Genomic DNA, 26,019 nt, shown 5'->3' with positions numbered 1-26,019 from the left:
GTAATGCTAGACTTCGTTGTATGATGCCATTAAGGGAATACTCAAAGTCGGACTCAACTGATGCAAAGGAGGTTAAGAAGCTTACCTTAATATATACGTACGGTGTATTCTAAAAAAAACAAGAGGTAAAAAGAAGAAGGGAACATCTCATGAGTAAACATGCCGGCGTAAATGTGCAGAACTGTTAAACCCTGGCATAAAAACCTCGAAAGGGTCTTACCGAATGGGAAGATCATAACGTAAACTGCAGTGCACCGCCAAGGGAAGAAGTAAGTGTGATGTGCCGGAAGGCTCTAGTTTATGAGTAAAAAGGAAACCGGAAAGAAACTCCGAGTCGGAACATCAAAAGAGGACTGTGTTGAAAATACGTAATGACATTATCAGATGGACGCCATCTTAGAATGGTTAAACATCCTCAGAGGAAGAGAGCTATGTTAAAATGATCTATTAATAGAGAATTCTAAAGTCAGTCTATGTAGAACGCCGTCATGAGCGGCTATGGATGCTCATACATTTTAGTGGAACCTCTAGATGAAAGACGTACTCTGTCGAGTAACTGGAAATAAACACTAAAAAGGATCGGTGATGCGCTGGCATCTGCAAGATGAAAGTAAAGCAAAAAAAGGGGGACTCCGTTTGCGTATGTTTACAGAAAGTAGTGCGAGAGGCCGCGAACATATGTAGGTGGATAAGTGGAAAGTAGGAGGTTTCGCGTTATTGATAATGAATAGTGGTGATAAGGCTGGATGCTATGGTGTGCTAGAAGTAATCGACAGATGGTAAAAGGAGCCTGAATAAGCTTTCAAGGGTTACATAATATGTATCTAAGGTAGATGATTTGTTTGGAGTGTTATAAGTCATGTGCATGCAGTGATTTGCTGCCTGAATGAAAATAAGGGCTGAATGTCAAGGAATAGAAAATGATAAGTGGAAAGGGAAAATATAGTGAGGTTTGATGAGACTCATGGTGGTACTGTGTGAAAAATGTCTATACATGTGTGTTCAAATAAAACATGACATGTCTAGTCTGTCGTTCAATCCTCTTGGGAACATTGTATCTAGATATTTGATCCAGTATACGTCTCTCTGCAATAGTTTGCGGTGAGTGTTAACTCCGTGTTGTGGCACAATGTGTTCTATGATCTGGAACCTAAGTTGGGATATCGAGTGACAGGCTTCATTCCAATGGATAGCCAGAGGAGAATTCGTGTTCTTGGTTCTGATGCGGCTCTTATGTTCTGTCAGACGTACTTTAATTTTACGTTCCGTTTTGCCCACGTATAGTTTGCCGCATGGGCATTTGATTCCATATACTACATTGGTAGTATTACAGTCACTGGTATGTCTAAGCAGAACGTCTTTACCTGTAGTAGGATGTGTCAAGATGTTGCCTGGGATTATATTGTTACAATGTGAACAATTTTGGCATTTCAAGGTTCCTTTGTCAGTTGTTCTGTTTTTTGTGGTTTTAGTTGGTGCTATAAGTTCCTGTAGATTTTGACCTCTTGTGTAGGCATGTAATGGTGGTTGCTGAAAGATATTGTTGAAATCCGGTTCGTTGGATAAAAGTTCCCATCTCAAATTATTGATCTTTTTGATGGCTCTTGAACTTGTGGAAAATTTAGATGTAAATACAATGTTGTTTTTACTGGTAGGTTTAGTAATTGCTAGTAATTCTCCCCGCGATTTTTGCATCGCTCTTTGTTCACATTCTTGGAGAGTTTTTATGGGATAGCCTCGTTGATGATATTTCTCTTTGTAATCTGTAATTTTTGCTCTGCAGTCCTGTGTATCTGAACAAATGCGTTTAATCCTGATGAATTGAGAATATGGGAGATTGTTGATGAGACTTATAGGATGAAAGCTTGAGTGTTCCAATGCGTTGTTTCGGTCTGTTGGTTTGGTGTAAACTGTTGTGATTAGACTGTTGCCTCCAGGAGATTTGTTGATGGTGACGTCCAAGTATTCAATGGTTTGTTTGTCAATTTTGTACGTGAATTGAATCCTGGGATTGTGAGAGTTCAGCGTTGTAATCATGTGCTCCAGTGATTGTTGTGAATTTGTCCAAATAAGAAAAATATCATCGATGTAACGGCAATATGTGTAAATGTTAGACCACCATTGAGGAATATCCATGATATATTCCTGTTCAAACATTGCCATGAAGATATTGGCGTACGACGGTGCCCCTGGAAAACCCATGGAGGTTCCCGAGAGCTGAGCGTAGTACTTCTCCTCCCATTTAAAGTAGCTGTGATGTAGACAAAAGTGTAAAAGTTGTAATAAAAACACTTTGTCAATTTCAATGTCTTCTCTTTGTAGGATGGCCCATTCAACAGCCTCCATGCCAGCTGTATGTGGAATTGAGGTATATAATGCCACCACATCAATTGTACAAAGTAACCATGAGGGTTCAATGTTGGAATGAATATTGCCAAGTTTAGTAAGAAAGTCCGTGGTATCTCTGACATATGACCACCAGTTTTGTACGAACTTCTGGAGATAGTAATCAAGGTATTTGCCAATGGAATCAAACAATGATCCGCATCCAGATACTATAGGTCTAAATGGTGGTTTATGTAAGTTCTTGTGTATCTTCGGTATCATATATAGATGTGGTCTACGAGGATCCGAAGTGGTAAGGAACTGTTTAGTGGATTCATCAATCCAACCCTCTGTGGAAGCTTTGTGTAGAATGTCTTGTAGGATAGCTTGTAGTTGCATTGTTGGATCGGTTTGTAGTAGTAAGTATGTGTTTTGATCACTTACATGGATATTGACTTGTTGATGATAAAATTCTGAGTCCATGATAACAATAGCTCCTCCCTTATCAGCTGGTTGGATCGTGATTTGAGGGTTACTTGCTAAAGTTTTGAGGGTGATTCTTTCATGTTTGGTGAGGTTTTGATGTTTGTTCTTGGTCAAGTTCAGGTTTTGTATGTCTTTTTTCACCATGATTTCAAAAGTGTCTAACATCTTATGTGACACTGGAGCTTGAAAGGTGCTTCTAGGTTTGAATTTAGTGGCAGGTAAAGTTGATTGAATTACTTCTTGTGTCACGACATTTGTGAAAAAATGGCGAAGGCGCAAGGTTCACATGAATCTGTACACAGCTACATCAATTTCCAAGCGATTCGTATGGTAGGTTGGTACAAATGACAATCCTTTGTTCAACACTGCTTTTTCATGAGGTGTGATGTTAATGGAGGAAATATTAACAATTAAGGAATGTTCTTCCCGCTGCGTAGCGATTTTCCTCCCCTTTCCTCGCCTGGTCGGTCTGTAGTGGTTGGTTTCTCTAGAGGTTGAGCTGGTGGTAAACCTTGATCCGGTGCCTGTGACAAAAAAGACACCGCTCGCGTCTTTTCTGAGTGTTCAGTTGTATCCATAGTTGCTGTTTGATGGCTGGTAGATGATGTGCCAGGCTGAACGGGTATTCTAGATGATGAGATATCCTTGTCTGTGACCAAACTTTCTTCCGAAGAATGAGTATTTGGTTTACGTTGTTCATACCTTTTGCGTGCGTATATTTCGGCCCAAGTGTATACCTCGTTCAGTTTGTAATCGATGGTATCTCTTCTGTATTTTCTTAATTTGCCCTCTTGGAGTTCTTTACTGTATTTGTCAAGTTTTATGTTGATGCCTTCCAGGTTCATTTTCCAAGTGTCATGTTCTAACCTGAGTTGTAGTTCGTCTTTTAGTGTGTTGATTTCCTCCTCAAGGTCTTTAATAGATTTGGAAAGTTCCTCGATAATTAATAAAATAAGGTCCAAAGAGCATTTGTTTAGTATTGAATACCACTTGTTCATGAAGGTTGGATTAAGATGAAGACGGAATAACATGGGTTTGATTGAAAGCCTGAGTCCTCTGGGTATCCGTTTCGCTTTATGGTACTGTACCAATGTGGATGCGTGTAATTGTTGGTTCAGTTGACGTCTGGTGATATATTCAAGTTGTTTAAGTTGCTGTGAGATTGAGCCACTGTGAGTGTTCATGTTTTTGACTTCCTGAATTAATGAATAAATTTCAGTAGCTTGGTCTGACGTATAAACCATCGTAGTGGCTCTATTATCCGTAATGTTTGCTATCGATTCAAACGACATATTTGAACGTGGGTGCTACTCCTGAGTGGACAAAGGTGGAAAGTGAGGAGTTATGTTGAAGGAGAGCACTCCTTTAGTACCCTGGTTCTTATTCTCTAAATTAGTTGTTGGCTGTGGTGCGACAGTTATGTAGAAGTTTGTCCTCTTCTACGTTATGAAGAAAGGTTAAAGACAGGATGAGAACCTGTGTATAGCTGTGCACTATTCACAAAGTGTCACTCCGACACTAAATTATTTTTGCGCACGTTGTACTTTTATTTTTCAAAGTTACAACCAGCACTTTGTGTGAATGTATACCACTGTCTAGAATGCTGTTTCAAAAATGCTTATCAGTGAGCAATACAGTCAGCATTAAACATAGTAACAATTCGCAATCATTGTTGTGCTATTTACATTGATAAACATACAAATAAAGTTATTTGACATTAACAGATTAGTAACAATACGTATAGAATTCCCCAATGCATTTCGGAACCAGCCGGTTCTTTCATCAGGGGCCAATCTGAAACAAAGTGAACAAATACGAGTGAATGTTTGTTGAGGGGCTCAATCTCTGTAATTATTGGTAGTGCACAGACTTAACTAAATGTAGTTACCTGTGTCAATGATCTGAAGAGTGCACTGTGCTAAAGACAAGGAGTGGGATAGAACGTTAGCGTCTGAGTCTCTGGATCATAAGGAGGTGAAGGATAATGCAAGGTAAGAAAGGTAAGAAGTCGTGCTTACCTGAGAACATATAAGCTGATATCTGTATAAACACAAACAATAAGGAGGTGTAATGCTAGACTTCGTTGTATGATGCCATTAAGGGAATACTCAAAGTCGGACTCAACTGATGCAAAGGAGGTTAAAAAGCTTACCTTAATATATACGTACGGTGTATTCTAAGAAAAACAAGAGGTAAAAAGAAGAAGGGAACATCTCATGAGTAAACATGCCGGCGTAAATGTGCAGAACTGTTAAACCCTGGCATAAAAACCTCGAAAGGGTCTTACCGAATGGGAAGATCGTAACGTAAACTGCAGTGCACCGCCAAGGGAAGAAGTAAGTGTGATGTGCCGGAAGGCTCTAGTTTATGAGAAAAAAGGAAACCGGAAAGAAACTCCGAGTCGGAACATCAAAAGAGGACTGTGTTGAAAATACGTAATGACATTATCAGATGGACGCCATCTTAGAATGGTTAAACATCCTCAGAGGAAGAGAGCTATGTTAAAATGATCTATTAATAGAGAATTCTAAAGTCAGTCTATGTAGAACGCCGTCATGAGCGGCTATGGATGCTCATACATTTTAGTGGAACCTCTAGATGAAAGACGTACTCTGTCGAGTAACTGGAAATAAACACTAAAAAGGATCGGTGATGTGCTGGCATCTGCAAGATGAAAGTAAAGCAAAAATAGGGGGACTCCGTTTGCGTATGTTTACAGAAAGTAGTGCGAGAGGCCGCGAACATATGTAGGTGGATAAGTGGAAAGTAGGAGGTTTCGCGTTATTGATAATGAATAGTGGTGATAAGGCTGGATGCTATGGTGTGCTAGAAGTAATCGACAGATGGTAAAAGGAGCCTGAATAAGCTTTCAAGGGTTACATAATATGTATCTAAGGTAGATGATTTGTTTGGAGTGTTATAAGTCATGTGCATGCAGTGATTTGCTGCCTGAATGAAAATAAGGGCTGAATGTCAAGGAATAGAAAATGATAAGTGGAAAGGGAAAATATAGTGAGGTTTGATGAGACTCATGGTGGTACTGTGTGAAAAATGTCTATACATGTGTGTTCAAATAAAACATGACATGTCTAGTCTGTCGTTCAATCCTCTTGGGAACATTGTATCTAGATATTTGATCCAGTATACTTCTCTCTGCAATAGTTTGCGGTGAGTGTTAACTCCGTGTTGTGGCACAATGTGTTCTATGATCTGGAACCTAAGTTGGGATATCGAGTGACAGGCTTCATTCCAATGGATAGCCAGAGGAGAATTTGTGTTCTTGGTTCTGATGCGGCTCTTATGTTCTGTCAGACGTACTTTACTTTTACGTTCCGTTTTGCCCACGTATAGTTTGCCGCATGGGCATTTGATTCCATATACTACATTGGTAGTATTACAGTCACTGGTATGTCTAAGCAGAACGTCTTTACCTGTAGTAGGATGTGTCAAGATGTTGCCTGGAATTATATTGTTACAATGTGAACAATTTTGGCATTTCAAGGTTCCTTTGTCAGTTGTTCTGTTTTTTGTGGTTTTAGTTGGTGCTATAAGTTCCCGTAGATTTTGACCTCTTGTGTAGGCATGTAATGGTGGTTGCTGAAAGATATTGTTGAAATCTGGTTCGTTGGATAAAAGTTCCCATCTCAAATTAATGATCTTTTTGATGGCTCTTGAACTTGTGGAAAATTTAGATGTAAATACAATGTTGTTTTTACTGGTAGGTTTAGTAATTGCTAGTAATTCTCCCCGCGATTTTTGCATCGCTCTTTGTTCACATTCTTGGAGAGTTTTTATAGGATAGCCTCGTTGATGATATTTCTCTTTGTAATCTGTAATTTTTGCTCTGCAGTCCTGTGTATTATGCCAGCCTTCACCAACCATGTTCCAATACACCTAAAATATACATATGCCAGGAAATGGGCAGTCGCCCAGGCCTCAGCGTTTAAAAAAAAAATGTAGGATGGGATGAGAACTCACCTCACCACAAGATACAGTTAAAAAATCAACCTACTGCACAAAGGCAGCACCCAATTAAGCAAGAAGCTAAAAAACAGGTCAGGGAGATCTTAGATCAACTTGAATACCAAGGGGTAATTGAAACATGCACCTCATCAATGAACAATCCTTTGTTTCCTGTCCCCAAACCAGACAATACATATCGTCTAGTTTTGGATTACAGACACCTGAACACTTGTTCTAAGACATTTGCAGTGCAAAATGCACACAGTACAGCATTAATAAATAACATTGTGCGTAAAAAATATAAAACCACATTTCAAAAGGGTACTTTTGTCAAAACATAGCACCAGAAAGTAGGTACTTGACAGCTTTCTTAATAATGGGGACGCAGAGACTTTTGTCGACCCCCTCAAGGGTTCTAGAGCAGCCCGGGGTTATTCTCAGCAAGTGTAACAGAGTTACTACAAATTTATGACGAAGAGGCATTGTCATATGTCGGTGATATCTATCTGACAGACGATGACCTGGATAGGCACTTGAACAGGGTGAATACCATTACACTGGGCTTTGCATCTGAAGGCTCAAGATTCAATTTAAAATATCAAGAATTGCCCATCTCAATGTCCTTTTCCTAGGATATGAGTGAAGGCAAATGCCTGGCAGTTAACTTTTTAGAAAAGTGTGTGCTGCTCCAACCTCCAAAAACGCTGAAAAACTTACAGTCGATTCTAGGTTTCCTGAATTTTTGAAGAACTTGCATTCTAAATTACGCAGAAAGGGTTAAACCTCTCTACGAATTAATCAAACCTGATTTCAAAATCAAAGATTGGACACAGGAACACACAGATATCCTGCGTTCACTTCAAGCTGACATGTTAGCAACAAATCACTTACAAACACGCGTAAATACTCGCAATTTAGTGATCCGAATAATGTCGGGTCAATGCGGATTCACCTACTTAACTTTTAACGAAGGTGAAAAAGTACCAATTGCATACAAATCACATTTGTATACACAAGCATAAATGCGCTTCACTTTGACAGAAAAAACTCTGACAGCAGTTCAAACCGCAGTAGCGAAAGAAAGAGCTCTAGCTCAGGGGAAACGCATTATTGTCATGACTCCGGTACCAGCCTTAGAGGCAGTTACAAAAGCGAGCATTCCAAATGCAAAAGCTTTACATCCAAGATGGATACAATGGATTAATTCTCTTGCTGCAAGCGATGTTGAATATGTTTTTGATCCTTATTTAAAAACACAAGCATTCCTGCATGTCCTCTGCCTATTGAGATTCTCCCTCTTGAGCAGTATGAATTTGTAATTTATACTGACGGATCAGCACAACCTGCTACGGAAAGTAAGGACGCTTACAGTGCAGTGTGCGCAATCGTTAAAGGTTCCATGCGCGATGATAAATTCCGACCAATGGTCACTAAAACACAATCTCCAGGAGATTGTACAGCTCAGCGAGCTGAACTACAAGCATTCAAATTGGCACTTGAAAATACGGGTCGCAAATTCCCCACGCCTATAGTGTGCGATTCTTTTTACTGTGTTCAATCATATAATGAATATTTACAGAATTGGCTTCAAAATGGTTTCAAAGATGCAAAAGGTGGCTCAATCAAGCATAAAACGCTTTGGGAACAAGTAGTTCAGTTGCGAGACGGACTACAAAACACTCACGTGATACAAACGCGGAGTCATCAAAGTGATGGCGTTCACGTTGCAGGGAATTCATTGGCTGACGAGGCCGCGAAGGGGGCTGTGCAATCGGCTTCCGTAGCTGCGATCACTCATTCAAAAATGAGAATAGACAGTGAGATATTATTGGCTGTCAATGCTTCAAGCAAAGGCAGTGGTGCAGCGTTACCTAAAACATTTCCACTCGTATATAATTGATGCAAACAACGTTCCGTTTGCTCAAATCCCTGGAGTGGGGGATAGGGAAATTCCAAACATGGAATGTAGATTAGGACTAAAACTAGCAGCAAATGAAGGGATAGCCTTGCCCATGCAGTTGTTTCTCCCACAGCATCGTTATTAGAACAGAGATATTGGTGGCCAGAAAACTATGTTTTGGAATGTGAAATATGCCAACAGAAAGTCTCTACAGTGAAACATCCTGCGCAGACACCTCTGTTATTTTCAGATAAATTAGCTTGTATTTACCTGGATCACTGCGGTCCCTTGCAAAGGGATGGTAACTATAAATATATCATGGTCGCAGTGGATTCATGTTCAAGGTTCCTATGGATGTGGCCTCAGCGCTCGGCTGAGCCTCAAACTGTTATAAAAGGTTTGCGAGTCTTTATCGGCACATACGCAATTGGCACACTACATTCTGACCAGGGCCCTGCGTTTAGCTCTCGAGCTGACAAAGAAGCCATGGCCAGTTTGGGCGTTGCATTGCAGTACTCCTCTCCATTTCATCCCGAAAACCAGGACATAAAGCAGTCTATAACAGCTAGGGTGTTAGGTTCGGGTGATGGGTGGGTCAAACATCTTTATGGGGTCCAACGTTCATTAAACAATTTGCCAAGAAGTTCTCTAGGGGGGGTTACTCCATATGAGGTCCTATTTGGGACAAGAATGTGGGTTCCAGATCTCAAATTTAAAGGCACAGTGATGGAAAATAAACCATTTGATATCAAAGATCGTTTGGCTGTTTTACAGGACTTAAATTAGCTAAGATCAAAACAAAACAATGTGTGCTTGAAGCCAACCACCACTGGGGAAAATCCTGCTGTCCCAGAAAGGCCTGTCTGGATCCCACAGCTTGGGGATCTAGTCAGAAAGAAGATCGAGGATAAGAAGGAATTTGGGCCTTCTTACAGACAACCAGTACCTGTCCTAGCCATCCACAGAACAAGAACCGTACTTCTGCCGCCCCTTGCTGGTGCCAGCGATTTCAACGAATCCTAATGCAATTTCAACCATGGACAGAACTGCCTCTGGCAATTTCATTAACTTTGATACGTTTTCTGAGGATCCAAGAGAACCTGAAGTTACCCCAGCCAAAATAACTTTCAAAGAACAAGCACAAGACTTTTTTCATCTCCTGAAAAAGACTTATCTGATTTCACCATGGATTGAAATATGGATTGTTTCTGGAATATTTTTCTTTCTGTTTTGGCTAGCTTTAGTAATGACTCTTAGCATGCTGATAAATGGAAGATATATTCCCTTGGACACAGAAAGTAAAAATGGGAACTTACTTTTGAAACCACACAAATCATCCTATCATGAAGCAAGAGACTTGTCAGCGGTGAACATCACAGCCATTCCTATACAAGGTGGTATAGTTTGGGACGGAACGGATTATGATATATTCGGCCCATCGGAACTTTTGAAGATTCCACACTTATTTAAGATTTCATTAAGAGACTTTATTACCTCCAGTACCTATTCTGATGATTGGGCTTTGAGACTGTTAATAACATGATGTCAGAACTAGAAAGGTCTGCTGCATTCTCTAACCATGAATACTTAGAGCGTTCAACAGACTATGAACAGCTTTTTTGTTACAAACACTATGGTCATCATTTCTTGCATAAATCTGCAACACCTAGAAATGTATTTATGTATAACCAATGGGAACATTGTCCTACACCACCAAGGGGTAGCTCAAAACGATTGCAATGAAGTTTCCATATTTTTCAGGGTACTATACATCCAATCTGGAAACGTTTTACATTAAGAATGTGAACAAAACAGGAGTGAAAAATATGTTAACCAATACAAAACAGATTTATTCTGCAGCCTTTATTGCCCAACTGTCTAGACAGGGTTTCGACTTTTGGAAAGACACAATTGAGACAAAATCTGTCTGGGGTTCAAAGGATTGGCAAGTGCAGGGAATAGAAGCTTTGAATCATCCCACAGCAAATAATGTTTTTGAATGACACTGTCCAACAAATGTCTTGCCTTGGGTTAGCCAAGATAAAAGACATGAACACACCGTCCATACCTAGACCTGCAAGTAATAGCACTACACAGGGGGAGGTCGACGTACATCCAATTTTACAAAACAGCAGATCAGATCCTGAATGGGAAAAATGGTTTCTCTGGCTCACAGACACAAACATCTGTCAAGAAAGATTCCTGATTAGAATACAGGGTTTTAAAATCAATAGGCCAGACCCACGTTATGTTCAAACACAGCATACAGGGGTAGTAACAACATACAGTGTAGGAAAATGATGCCTTGATTGGCTACAGAAATCTACACTAGAGCATGTGAAACAACACTTATCTTTAATTTAAGAAGGCGCAGACCTTAAGGATTTCTTGCTAGGTCCAAGAAAACCGCATCAAAAATGTTTTATATATGCTGGCATCTATGCTGCTTATAATGAAATATGGAAGGTTACCCAAGCAGACGCCGCAGAAAGAATACGAGAAATTGATCGTAATAATTTGGAGAAATCTCTTGCTGTGGTCGACAATGGGTTAACGACTCTGTCATCCAGGATATATTCACTGGGCAACATTGTATCCTCTGCTATAGACATTGTGGAACAAGATTTGGTCCTGCTGTGACAAGGCCAGTCTCAATGACGTTCTATTCTGTTATTAGAATGGACGCTACAAAACTTGCGTGCAGGCTATGTGCCTTGGCGTTTCATCAACACGTTGTCTCTGTTTTCAGAATACAATCACACTGATAAACAGATCGAACTGGCACAAAGGGGAGCAAAGCATACAGTGCTGAGCATTGAAAAACTGAAAACATTGCCGTTTACAGTAGCAGAAAAAACAGCTGCAGAATGGTTCATTCATGGCAAAATAATTCTGCCTGTTACAACCTCCCATTGTCAGTATTGCCTCAAACAAATGCAAGCAGGCAAATATGAAAGGTTGGGTAAAGAATACATCAAGACATCCTGGAATTTACCTTACACACACAAATGTTGGAGTGGGGGGTGTGAAGTGTTTCTTAGCAGTACACACTGTGAAAATGCACTGAGCAGTTCACTCATATGTCGGGATATTAGTTTACACTGGGCCTGTAGCGGTTCTATTGCAAATTTATCCTGCCACCTGCAAGGTTCACCAGCAGCTGTGATTAATCCAACGTTTGGCCAACTTTCAAATGGGAGTTACCTCATGTTGAATGATCAGAGCTGTTGTGGCATGTTGCCAGGCATCCCATATCTGTTAACGGTTAGTGCCAGGGTCACTTGCTGTATGCAAGTTTTGTTCTCCTAAATAGACACAGTCAGGGAGTCGCCCTTACGGCCTTCACTGAAAATCTCTTCTATACGAATTTATACTTTAAGCAGAATGAAAGCCATTCTTTTACAACAAACCGTGCCTTTGACCTCAGCCACAGAAACCTATTATCTACAAATTGCAAAGACTTCGGCTGAGATACAAACTCTGTTACATACAAACTTCCCTACAAATTTCACAGAAATGTTGGGACGTATCTTAAACATGTCTGATACGAGCGGTATTGTGCATGTATTTAAGACCATATGTTCAGGTCTGTTGATACCTTTTCAAGCAGTCTTCGGAATCATTCCAAACTTCGTGCACTCGGTGTTTGGTAGTCTGCAACTAATTCTAGCACTCGTTGCAGGAATCCTGTTTTTATTCCTACTGCTACGCTATGGCAAGCCAATCCACCAGCGTAACTCCCAGCACCTTGGAGAAAGCTCTCCTGGAAAGGAAGTGTTGTGAGTGCATAGTACAACTTTTGGGCTTACCTCATCTACGAGAATTAAATACCACATGGTTTCTGTCATTCAGACCAATCTGGCAGATTGCATCTTACCTGTTCTATGCTGCCTGCTTTGCTTTGAAGAATGCGTGCTAGACATCTGTCTAACATTGTTTACCACAAAAGCTGCTCCTAGTGTGATAATCCAAACAAGTTACGAGAACGTCGTGAGTGTGGGCATCTCACAAAAAGTTACGGACTGGTCTCACACACCACCTGGTGTCATGCTTCATCATTGACCAGTCCTCGTCCTCTAAAACCTTCGTTTGATAGAGGGCGGGCATACACTTGACGACAAGGATGCACTTCTATTTTTTTTTATTTCCAAGGCAGTTCTAGTGGCAATATCCGACTCATACATACCCTTACACTAGACAGTGAAAATGAAATTAAAATTCATACAATTAAAGCAATTTGTAAAAGAGATACATACAACGATTACAGTAAAAATATATCGAATACTTCTATATTCATCCTGCATCAAGGAAATTTGTAAGCGCCCCCCAAATTAACAATCCAATTTGTTTCTTCCGAACCCCCTTCAGCGCATACAAATTCCATTCTATTTCATAAATACGATACAGCTTGGCTCTCCAAGATTCAAAAGTCGGAGCCTCAGGTGATAACCATTCTGTTGCGATGCATAACCGCGCTACAGTCATTGCAAGAAATAAAAAGTACTTATGCTCATTTAATATAGGATGGTTACATGTTTTTTGGCCTATTCCCAATAACATAAGTGTATAAGAAATCTTATAAGGGTGCTGCAATACCATTGATATAAATACTTCAACGCTATTCAAAAAATGCGACAACTTAATACAATAAAAAAAAATATGCGCCATATCGGCTTCAGAATCCCCACATCGAAAGCATTTCCCATCATATTTGTCTCCCCAAGTTGCCATCCGTTTAGGAGTGTAATATAGCCTGAATACCGATTTATAAACTTGAGCTTTTAAATTAGCAGCCAAACATAACTCCTTAGCCAGAGATAGAGTTTCCAAAATATCGATTTGAGAGTCTCTCAGCTGATTTTGCCAATACAGAATATATTTTTGAATATCATCATGTCTATACTCCATCAAGATCAGATAAAGTGGACCAATCCTTTTTTGAAGGCGAATCCCTTCTACTAAAGTATTAGGAGAGACCTTAATCTGATTTTTCAAACAAAAATCTCGAACTTGAAGATATTTAAAAAACAACGACTGTGGCAACTGATATTTATCAACCAATTCTGCATATGTCACCAGTATTGCGTTGTCATCATATAAATCACCAATTTTGGAAACCCCATTTCTAGACCAAACCTTTGCGGTATTGTCCCAAAAAATAGAAGGAAGTACTTTATCAGCATCATAAGGGGTATAATATATGATTTTACCCAAATTAATCAATTTTTTTACATTTCTCCATACTTTAAAAGCTGAAGCTAGTACCTTGAAATGGGTGTGCTTGTAATAATTACCCTCCAGTTCCTTTAATAAGCATCCTTTTGCCTGTTCTCCTAGTAACAGAAAAAAAATAGATGGGGCATCCGCTTCATTCTTCGGGGGCTCACCTGTCAGAATATACCTCATTCTTTGTAAAAAACAAACATAGAAATTAATTAAGAAATCGGGTACACCTCGTCCCCCTCTTTCTTCAGGTAGCGTCAGCCATTTCATAGCTCGTCGAACTTTACCCGGGGCCCAAAAAAATTTCCCACAAATAAACTGAAGTTGCTGTATATGTTTAAATGGAAATTCCAATGGAATACTCCGAAATAGATATAAGATCTTAGCAAGAACATTCATCTTGATGATGTTCCCTCTTCCTATTTTTGATAATTGCAATCTGCTCCATCTCTCTAATGATTGTTTAATTTGATATATAATCTCTTTCCAGTTACTATCGACTATCTCTTGCATTTGAGTTTTAATTTTAATACCTAGATATGTAACTTCCTCTGTTACCCGAAAATCATTAAATTGTGTATTCTTTGTGCACAAAACTTGGGTTTTTGCTGAATTTAATTTATAGCCAGACATAGCTCCAAAATCTCTAGCTAATAATACAATCTCTCCTATTGCCTCCCTAGGATCAGTTGTTACTATAGCTATGTCGTCCGCATATGCGAATACTGAGTATGCAATACCTGTAACAAAAAATGGTTTAATATAAGGGGAATTCTGTAACCTGATAATGAAAGGGTGAATAAATAACGCAAAAATCAGAGGGGAACAAGGACACCCTTGTCGTGTCCCTCTAGTTATATTAATCTTCTCAGATTTTAGACCCATAGCAACGACTCTAGCATTTGGTGCCTTATATAGAACCTGAATTGCGATTAGAAAAGCTTTCCCGAATCCCATCCCTCTCATCACTTCCCATACATATACCCACTCCACGCGGTCAAAAGCTTTTTCTGCGTCAAGCAGTATCAACGCTAAGTCCCTCTTTTCCGCTTCAGCTATATCAAATAAAGTAATAACTTTATTAATGTGTGTGACCGTACCTCTGTTTGGAATAAAACCATGCTGGTTTATTGTTACTAATGATGTTATAACCTTAGATAGGCGATTCGCAATCATTTTAGAGTAAAGCTTACTATCACAATTAAGCAGGGATATTGGCCGATAAGATCCTGGTAGCTCCGGAGGCTTCCCTTTCTTACTAAATACGACAATTGAGGCATCATTCCATGTATTTGGAGCGGTTCCCCTTTGTGCCATCCTGAACATTTCTAACATCACCTTTTTCAATGACTCAAAAAAGCATTTATAAACTTCCCCCGGAATAAAACCAGGACCTGCCGCTTTACCATTCGGTATGCTTCTAACCGCAATCTCTAATTCTTCCATGGAAAAAGGGCTATCCAAAAAGTCTGACTCAATATTGGTTAATTGATTTAGCATGCCTACTTCCAATATCTGATCTGGTGTGGAATTTGACTGCTGAGTATATAGTTCCGAATAAAATTGATGAAATATGTCTAATATTTCCATCGGCTCCTCATGAACCACCCCACACTGATCCTGCAGTTTGGGGATCAACCGTGAAGTCGCCTTCATTTTCAATCTTAACGCAAGGGACCGGCCAATAGACTCTCCATATTCATAAGTATGCCGTCTATTTACTAAATATTTCCGGGCGATCTCTTCAGCCCATACCCCAGTTATAGTCCCCTACATTGTGCAGTTTTTGCCTCCATTTTTGATATTTGCAGTAAATTATCCTTTTTCACAATTTCTTTAGTTAGCTCTACTTCCGCGGCCCTTAAACGATTATAAAGTTCCTCCATTTGGGACCGTAGTTTATTTTGATGATACAAGCCAAATTTTACCGCTTCTCCTCTAAAGCAAGCCTTGAATGTGTCCCAAACTATTTCGATATTGGCGGTGCCTAAATTAATGTTAAAGAATTCTGCAATCCACTCAGTCATATATATTCTGTATTGTTCGTCAAGACAGAGCTTCCTATCAAATGAAAAACTCCTTAAACTACTTATCTCCTTTAAAATTGAGCATTCTATTAAGATGGGAGAATGATCCGATGTAACTCTAGGAAAAGTTTGTATCTTTGTCCGACTGTGAATGGATATAGAAGTAAAAAAATTATCTAACCGGACAAATTTCTTGTGTGGTGCAGAATAATAAGTATATCCTGGGAGAGTAGGGTAATTTTTACTCCAAATATCAACCAGGCCATGGACAATAACCAAGTTATGTAAAGCCTTAAAGACTCGTGGTTTACGCCCCTTATAAAATTCTAAACCTGCCACTAACTCCATAGTATTCAAATTAATATTTAAATCACCGCATAAAATTAGCGGAGCTCTCCAATTGGCAAGTTCTATATTTAATAATTCCAAAACTTCGGCCTCGTCTGTATTAGATCCATATATTGAACATATTGTAAAGATTCCGTCTCGAACCATAATTTCTGATATAGCCCATCTACCCCATTAATCAACTAGTTTACGACCCGCAGTACAATAACCAGGTCTAGAGAGAATCATAACACCTCTAGTATTATTAATTTGTTGAGAAGCAGCAATCAAAGTATAACCTAAATCTGCTATGAGTGTCCTTTTGTCCCAAGCCAGATGGGTTTCTTGTAAACAAAGAATGTCTGGTTGAATAAAACGAATTTCCGCGGCTATTCTCTCCCTTTTATTGCTGCAATTAAGCCCAGATACATTAAATGAGCAAATTTTAATATTGCGTGACATACAGTATTGTTATCAGAAACCTCAAATCAAAGTTAATTCTGCCTAACCAATAAGTTAATACAATCAAATTCTTAACATGGGTATGTCTATACCAAACAGAAATTTCCTTTTCATTATTGCCAATTAGAGCCGCCTTGGATTTTCTTAATTTAATCCCCCACCCCCCCCTTACCCTCCACCTTACCCTCCATCTCCTACCCCTCCCCCTTAACCGAGGCTTTAGGACTCAGGTCCTATAGATGGTAATGAGCATCGACCCCCCTCTGTCAACCCCCACAGTGCTATCTCAAGAAAAAGAAAAAACTTAAAGTTTAGTGAAAGCACACTCGGACTTTGGGGAAAGATTTACGGAGGCTGAGACTAGAATCTCCAATATAGAGGACGAACTGGTTAAACAGAAAGTGGTTACTGAGACTTTAAGCATTAATAAAGCGGATCTATTATGGAGAATGGCCGATTTTGAAAATCGCTCTTGGCGCAATAATTTAAGATTAATGCAAATTCCTGAAGGCAATGAAGGGCAAGATCCACGGAAATTTGTAGTGGAACTTTTTCAGAAGGCATTTCCAAGTTTGAGTAAATGGGATTGGGAACGGGCAGAACCCTACTAGACCTAGACCTCTTCTTGTTGCCTTCAATAGCTTTCGAGCCAGAGAAGATATCTATATGCAAACTTGACCAAATAGTAAATCTATGGCTGAAGGATTTACTTTCTTTACCACACCCGACTATTCTAAATATACAATGGATACTCGATGGCAGCTGCGACAGCTGGTGAATCAATTTTTTTTAAAAAGGCACTCAGGCGTATATTATGAATCCAGCGAAACTTAAAGTGACTTATAAAGAGAAATCTCGGTTTTTCACTAATGTTGTGGCAGCTAAGGAATATTTACAACTTATGAAGGACTCTTAACCCTTATATAAAATAATTGGACACTATTGAGTCACTATTGAGTCACTGGCAGGATTATTTGATTTGTACTATTATGAATATAGTATTAGCAATCTCTTTGTCTATTCTTTGCCCAGGACTGTAGCTCAACATGATTAGGGTAATTTTGAGTTTGACACGGCAGGGGAAAAAAAAAAAAAGGATGCACTTCTAAATGACTAAGTGGGGGCCCGTGATATTGTGAGTGGATTTAAAAATCATTATGGTTATCAGAAGTGCTTTTTAATGTGACTGATAACTATATGATATTAAAAATATATGGGACGGTGAATGGGGTAGTTAGTGTCCCCTAACCGTCTTGTGAGTGGTCAACATGGCCCCCACTTAGTCATTTAGAAGTGCATCCTTGTCGTCAAGTGAATGCCCACCCTCTATCAAACGAAGGTTTTAGAGGGCGAGGACTGGTCAATGATGAAGCATGACACCAGGTGGTGTGTGAGACCAGTCCGTAACTTTTTGTGAGATGCCCACACTCACGACGTTCTCGTAACCTATTTGGGTTATCACACTAGGAGCAGCTTTTTGTGGTAAACATTTAGTATTGGAGGCTGATAGCTCCTAGAACCTCCTAGAACCCCATGTCTCTTGTTCCCTCCTCCACACATGTAGTGGAGCCCTTTTGTGATTAGATCTGTCTAACATTCCCATCAGTCATGCCAACGAATATCGATACTCTGCTGGACCAGATTACGGCCCATGCTCTGTGTTGTCACCAGAGGGTACCAATCCTGATGACGGCATTCGTTGAGATCTCACAGACGCAACATGCTGCTGCTGAGGTACGAGATAGATCAACAGGCACACAGGTAACATCGTCAGCGAACATTGCTATTGGCAATGCTTCCCATCTATGTGCAGTTAACCTTCTAAACGAGGTATTCCTACTATCACCGACATCGGCAGCCAATCTTTTGTCTACAGGAATAGAGGATTTCATGTTTTCACCAGCTCCTTACACTGACTTTTGATTCGGCTCACAGTCTACCAGGACAACTACGAATTTGGTATTCATTTTTCAAAACAAAGACAAAACCTTGGAATTTTTCATACACATTTTTTTTCTCTTCTCACTAAAATTGAATTTTTCTTTTTATGGCGAAGTAATATGCTAAAAGTAGAACTATTCATAGAGAACAGACTTCTTTGAACACTTCCAGGGACACATTGTCTCCTTTATTCACCACAATTTCATTTATGTACCATGACATAAAATGGCTTTGACCTTTTCTTCTGTAATCATGAGCCATTTCATCATATGGGTATATATTTCTGTTCATTCACTTACCATTCACTGTAAATATATGGTTAGAATGAAACATTGCTTTAATATGTACAGCACCTTTGTATTTCATGTCTAGCACACGCTTTTTACCGTAAACTTATATTAGTATGCTTTTACGAATATTTTTAGCAACATGCGGTACTCAGTTATAAATGTAGTTATAAATGTTTAGCATTTCATGTTTAGCAATTAGTATTATCGTTCATTCGAAAGTGGAGTGGGTGTTGTGTTTCGATTTAGATATCCGTACATAGGTTTTCCTGAATCATGTCCTTATGTAGGCACAATTCGCATTGCCCTTATTTAGGCATAGAATCCCAGTCCTTATTTAGGCAATAGGCATGCTATCCAAATACAGGCATGGTCACTTTCATCCGTCCATCCTCACGTCACAACGAGTTCTTAGAAACCAGACCCTTAAGCCATTGGGACTTTCCCTAGCTAGGATTATTGATATCTCCAAGAACTCATTTATTATGCATGAACTACTAATCCTTAAGGGTTCATTCATGACGTCTTCCTCTGCCCGACTTTACGTCAATGCTAACATTACTAAGCAACTTCCAGGTATAAATATACCTTCCCTTACCATGGCAAACCATGGCTCGACTGCACAGCTCGATACGGCTCGCCACGGCACGTTCAGAAGAATTTGAGTGCCCGCCTGATGCACTGACCAGACGCTGTCATCATTGCTCGCAGAGAATCCAGCTTCCAGTGTTATGACTCCTTTCGTGGGGTGTTAGAGTTTGAGACCAGGAAAGAGATTCCCACCTCTCTCATTCTAAGGTATGGAGCTGACTAGAACCTACCTAGAGGGACTCTTGGCATACAAACTGGGCAGATGCAAAACTATAGCTTACCATACTATAGAATACGACACCTGCTTCTTACCTTGTACTACACTTCGGTTAGGTACACTGGGGTAGAACTATTTAGAAACATCAAACGAGTATCCACTTTTTGGCCTATGTTATTTATGTATGTGTATATGAAATATATGTCATAGCTAAAAGAGAATGCTGTTGTAGTATTATTTCTTCTTACTGCTTACACTGTACGTATTATATCTCGCATACTGTCTTGCGATTGTAACAGCTCATATCTCTTATACGAGAAACAAGACTGTTCAATAAATCCTTTTATTGAAACGCCCGTCTATCTATTTCTGTGTTACTCTGAAGAAACTAAGCATGCACGATTGACTGAGGGAAACGGTTATCTGTTGTTTCCACTATTCTGAGACATGTTCCGATTCTAAGGAAAACAAAGTTGTCATGTTTATGCGGTTGCCAGAAACTACTCCCTTCTTGTTTATTCAAGGAGTTTCTAGTGGCCTCTGAGTTAGCTCGCACACAAAGTAATTAAGTTTAACATACTCGATTGAGGCATACTGACCTCAGTCCTATGCCACAACTATAGTGTATAATATTCCAATGCGCAGAGCCTATAAGGGAAATAGGAACTACACTACACTGGTTTGGGCTAAGGGATATGTGTCAATGTAGCTAACATAAATCCTCAACTGGTTCTTCCAGCATACATACATATCTCATGCTGTAAAGCCTACATATTTCTTTGCACATTTACCATAATCTGGTTTGCAAATATATCAGAGGGACCATTAAATGTATATTTGCATAGATATGTGCATGCAGCACAAGTAGGATCTAGGGCTTATCACTCATCACAATGATGATTTAAGGTACACAAAGTATGCTACACAATCCATTACATGATTGTCCTATGTAGGGACCACAAAATGTCACAATCGTAATCTGTATTCACTCTGGGAACCAGAGGCACATTGTAGCATGTGGTAGTGGGAAGGATGGAGTTGAACAGAGCAAAATATGTATGTGAGTTAATCACCTGCTCCTCTGGTGAGTCATACAGCTGGCCATACAGGGGAAGGACATTTTCTGCAAGTATCTCCAGCTTCTCCGGAAAGAAGGCACGGGCCCTCTCACCTGCTTTGCTTGGCATGATTGCTACCTGAGGGGGCAAAAAGCAGTTAAAGTGGAGGAGGTGGAGCAGGTGTTAATAACAGCAGTGTCAGGAGGCAAGTGAGCTATTTTTCATACCACAGTAGACATGTACACCATGCACATGGTCATAAGCATAAACTGACACAGCCATTGAGCCGCAACCATATCAATCACCAAAGACAGCCTATGGCTGTGTCTTCTGTGGATGTAACTGCCCACCGCTCAGTCAACTTCCGCCAGCGGTGGTAGGTTCTGAAAGTCCAATATATGAGGTCAGTTATCTGCCATTTTAGCCGTTGCAAGAGCAGTATTGGTGACCATTACAAATGTGTTGGAACATATTTACATATGTACTACTACATTGCCCTGTAGTTTCCTTTACACAAACATCTGTGCAGTGTTTTACGTGCTAAAATGCTATATTACCTCTGTGCACTGCACACTGCCGGTGACAGTGTTGTGTGAGAAAAATTCAAAATTTACAATATTAAGGTGCTCATGATGCATGTGTGAATGTATATTGTGCATATTTCTGCTACAGACACACGTGAAGACCACAATAGGGATTATAAGAGGAAGTTGGATGGCAGACACTTGTATGAATAATGTGTAATGCTTTCTGTCACATAACACTTGGCTTAATCTTCATATATGTTAATCTGGACACTGTAATCAATGTTGAAAATTGTTTTCACTCCACACATAGGTACCATGCGAGAGGGAAGAGATAACAGCCTCCAGTGTACCGGCCATTCCCAGACCTACAGACCATGAAAGAAAGGGATTTCCTCAAGAAGTTTTGTTTGAATAGGCAAATAATATTGGATTTATGTTGGAGCCTGATCTCCTTCCTCAAAACACTAATCCCACATGTATCCCACCTTTTCTGAAATTTATGGCAGTATTGCTTTTTCTAGAAACAGGTTTCCTTTCAATACACTGTGGCTATGTCCGGTGCTATGTCACAACCAATGTTCAGTTGTGTACTACAAGAAGTTGCTTTCAGCAATAATGAGACACATTGACAGCTACACCCAGTTCCCCAGATGTGAGGATTTAGCCAATGTGAATGTTGACTTCTATGGATTTGGTCACATCACACATGTGGTTGGAGCAATTGATGGCACCCATATTGCCTTAGTACCAATGCAAGCCAGGGAACAAGTTTACTGTAACAGGAAGCACTTCTATTCTATGAATGTACAAGTTGTAGGCCTATCAGATTTATACATCTCAAACATCTGTGCCCAGTTCCCAGGATCAGCTCATGATTTCTTCATACTGTGAAATAGCACCATACCCCAGGTGATGTCACAACCACTACTGGAGAGGACTTGGCCTGTTGTTAAGTTTGATCTCTCCTAACTGTGCGTGGGTGATGTCAGGTAGTATGATCAGAAAGTGTGTAACTTATTTTCGCACTTATGTCTGTCAGCCATCTTGGAGATTCAGCGTATCACACCTGTCCATGTTTGGCTCCTGAAGGAGAGATTCAGGTGTCTGGACAAGATTGGGGAAGCCCTTCTCTCCTCACCCAGGAAGGTGTGTCAAATCACTGTGGCCTGCTGCATGCTCCTCAACAGAGCCCTGTGGAACATCCCTTATATCGCAGAGGATGGAGGCTATGAAGTGCCATGGTGAGGATCCTGAAATGCCAAATGATGATGATAGTAGTGAAGAAGAAGGAGATGACATGCGTCAAGTTCTTAGAGAGGCCAAGGATCATGGTCTGGAATAGGGTGTATTTTATAGTGTGATTTGCAGGTGTGTCCACCTGGCCAATGGACATCAGCTGCGTTGTTTTTGTATCCATCCAATGTTCACTGTTCTGGTGCTTTGCTGAGTGCGTATTGCGACGGCCTACCTCCGCCAGGGAACTGCTGCAAGGGGACCACCAGTTCAACTGTGTTTTCATAATACGCATCAGCAATGTAGCAGTCTGCCGCACGACAGGTTGGAACTACTCTGTCGACATAGTCGGTGGTTCAGGCTGCATGCATGGTAATACAGCAGATGGGATACTGCCGACCTGGCAGTCTTCTTGTGACGCTGCTGCAGTGCTACACTAGTGAGACCTCTAAACCCCTAATTGGGATCTAAATAATTACTGCTTTAGTTAATATATTTTATTCACATTTTTTGACAAATATATTTCTGTTGCTTCTGTCTGATTCAGTGCACTGCTCTCCAGTACAACCCAGAACATATATATTTTACAATACCACTACAGAAAAACATCTGCTTTACATTTTTATGTATTAGGGGTGCTGTTTGATGAGACTAGTATTATTATATTGTGCAATAGATATTGTTTTTTTTTCTTGCATCCTTTTACAAACATAGTAATTCTGTGAGAAAACAGTTAAGGCGTAACAGAGGATTGACCTCTGGGATTTAGGTGCAGCAGGGATTTGGCGCAAACAAAATGCATATCTCATAAATATTTTAGCAAGTAATGCAGCACCAAAATGTTTAAATTTGAAGACAAAATTTGTCTGGAACAGTTTTCCAGTTTGGGAACGGCAAGCTACTAAATCAAAATGTCCCCCTGGCAAATATTTTTCATAAAGCAGCTCATATATCATTTTATACCTAGAAGGTCCGAGGTTGGCTACATTACTTTTTCTCAGTGCCACACAAAACTTATAACATGTACTTCTTAACGGCTTTATATTTTCCAAATTAGTTTTTATTATTGGGAATAAGTTTAGTTGTTATGTCATTGACAAGCTGACAAACACTGTTATGTAATGAGGGCCTAGAAATAAAATCATAACCCAAGTAATTATTAACTCCAAAATAACAAAATCATAATTTATTTAAAGCAGGAGCATTCATAAACTTATTTACAAATACAAATTGTTAGCATATGCTCGCTGCTGTAGAACGAATTCATTTTCATTAGGCATCAGCTCTACCTTTCATTTCCCCAGTTGACAACGGTACTTCTAAAAAAACATTTGCAAATAAACAATAATTGAACAAGTTATAGTTTTGAAGAGTTGCAACCACAATCCTCGTCTTATGATAAATGAATGTAGGTTCTCCTTCTTTCTACATACTTGGTGCTTACACACCAGGTCCTGATGATGGCCTCACAGTAATAGAAGTCGAAACGCCATCAACTTTGGACATGTTGACTCCTCTTATATATTATACAAAAATAACCAAAGATGCCAAACACCTCTTTTTTGTTTCTGCTGATGCATGTGTGTCTCTTACTCATTACTGCATGCTTTCTTTTCATGCAATTGTGAGCACTAGATCTTATATTATAAAATCAAAAGATTTTATATGCTTTAATGATATGAAATGAATAAACGAATTGCTATATAATATTGAGTATCTGCCTGTTCTTATACCTACCATGATGAATTACTGTTTTTTTTGGTCATAAGATTCTCCTAAGCACTTTTTTTGCTTGTTTAAACTGACCAAAGACTTAAAGTGAACCACTGTTTTTACAGCACAGCAAATCTGGGGCAGCATATTGGTGAGAGAAGGCAGGCCGATTTTTCTCCATTCCTTTTACCACTCTCCACACCTTCATCCTTTGGTGTATTTTTGAGTGTTTTGTCATTAACGTTACCTTGGGGATATGGCAAGGCAAAACAATCCATGTTATTCAGAGGCAGAGTTGTCTGTCATGGTGGATGCAATCATGATAGTAGAGCCAAAATTGTTTGAAGCCAAAGTCCAACATACTACTATTAGTCAGAAAAGGGACATGCGGTTCAGAATAGTAGACAGAGTGAATGCTGTAGGTTCCACCCTGTGCACACAGGAGGAAATTAGGAAGAAGTGGAATTACCTAGGGGGAAGGTGCATTCCCTAGCCTTCAAGAAACACCTTGAGGCCCAGTGAACTGGTGGTGGTCCTCCCAGTAACCCAATCGCAATCTTTCCCTAAGAGTAGAAGGTCTTCCAGATCCTACATTCTAAAATTCACAATACCTCAATGTCCTGTTTGCTCTCAATTCAGTTTTTGCCATTGTGCTGTGTACCTAGTTTCCTAACATGCATTCCTCAAAGTATCAGAGATGTTGGATTGTCTGTATTAATGTGTATTGTTGCATGTAAGATCACATGTAGCAATCTCCATTCATGCCACATATTGGTATGGTGCCTTTAAGTGTATGTCTATAAATATGTCATTTCAGGACCCATGATATGAATTAATGTGTACACGTATGGTCCATTCCAACTGAATTTTTTCAACTGGTATGTTACACTTACCCTTTTGCGAGTATTGCCAAGTACAGGTTGAAAGACTACAACTACATGAGGCCCTGTTTCTGTAACGCAAAGCAAGATGAAATTATGATTTTCCCCATTCTCACTCGTCTAACATATTACAACTGATGTTCATTTCTCATGGAGTGTGCAATCTACATACAATGCTCTACTCAGAGACATTTCTACCTACTTTTCTGTATGTTGTCCTGGTCTCCTCAACTAAAGCAATTGAAGGAATGAGTGACACCATACCAAGTGTATGGCTCAAATATTCGTAAGGTATAAAGTTTACTCAGCTGATTAGAATGGCAGATGGCCCATTGACTCTGCACTGCCCACATGATGACTAATGCGAAATATGCAACCAAGTTGTGTGATTTCCTTCTTTAAACACAACTAGGCCTTGGAATGGTCAGATACACCTCTCCACTGTGTTGACTGGAATGTTTGGGAGATATCATTTTTATTCCGTAATCCAAAATTAAACATCTCACGACATCTAATGACCTCCTTAGTTCTACAACATGTATGTAATGTCTGTAAATGCCTTGTTAGCAAGTTTAATACCAGTGAAACATATCATAATAGTAATCTCTACCTAATTTATTTTTCCAAGGTTTCTACTTACTGCTTCACAAAGGATTTGGATGTAAATACCACACTTCTTACAATAACAATGGTCTCTATTTCACCACAGGTTTATCTGGAGTACCGGCCCAGAGCTTAGCCACATAAGAGACACCCCCCCAGGATCAAGCCTTCAGTGATGACAACACTCCTGGTGATCTGGAAGAAGATTAGTGCTGGTCCATCTGGTCAACCTGGGCAGATGGCAACAGTGAGTCT

This window comes from Triturus cristatus, chromosome 11, assembly GCF_964204655.1.
Source record: "Triturus cristatus chromosome 11, aTriCri1.1, whole genome shotgun sequence".
In the NCBI taxonomy this organism is placed as follows: domain Eukaryota; kingdom Metazoa; phylum Chordata; class Amphibia; order Caudata; family Salamandridae; genus Triturus; species Triturus cristatus.
Note: the sequence above shows the minus strand (reverse complement) of the source record.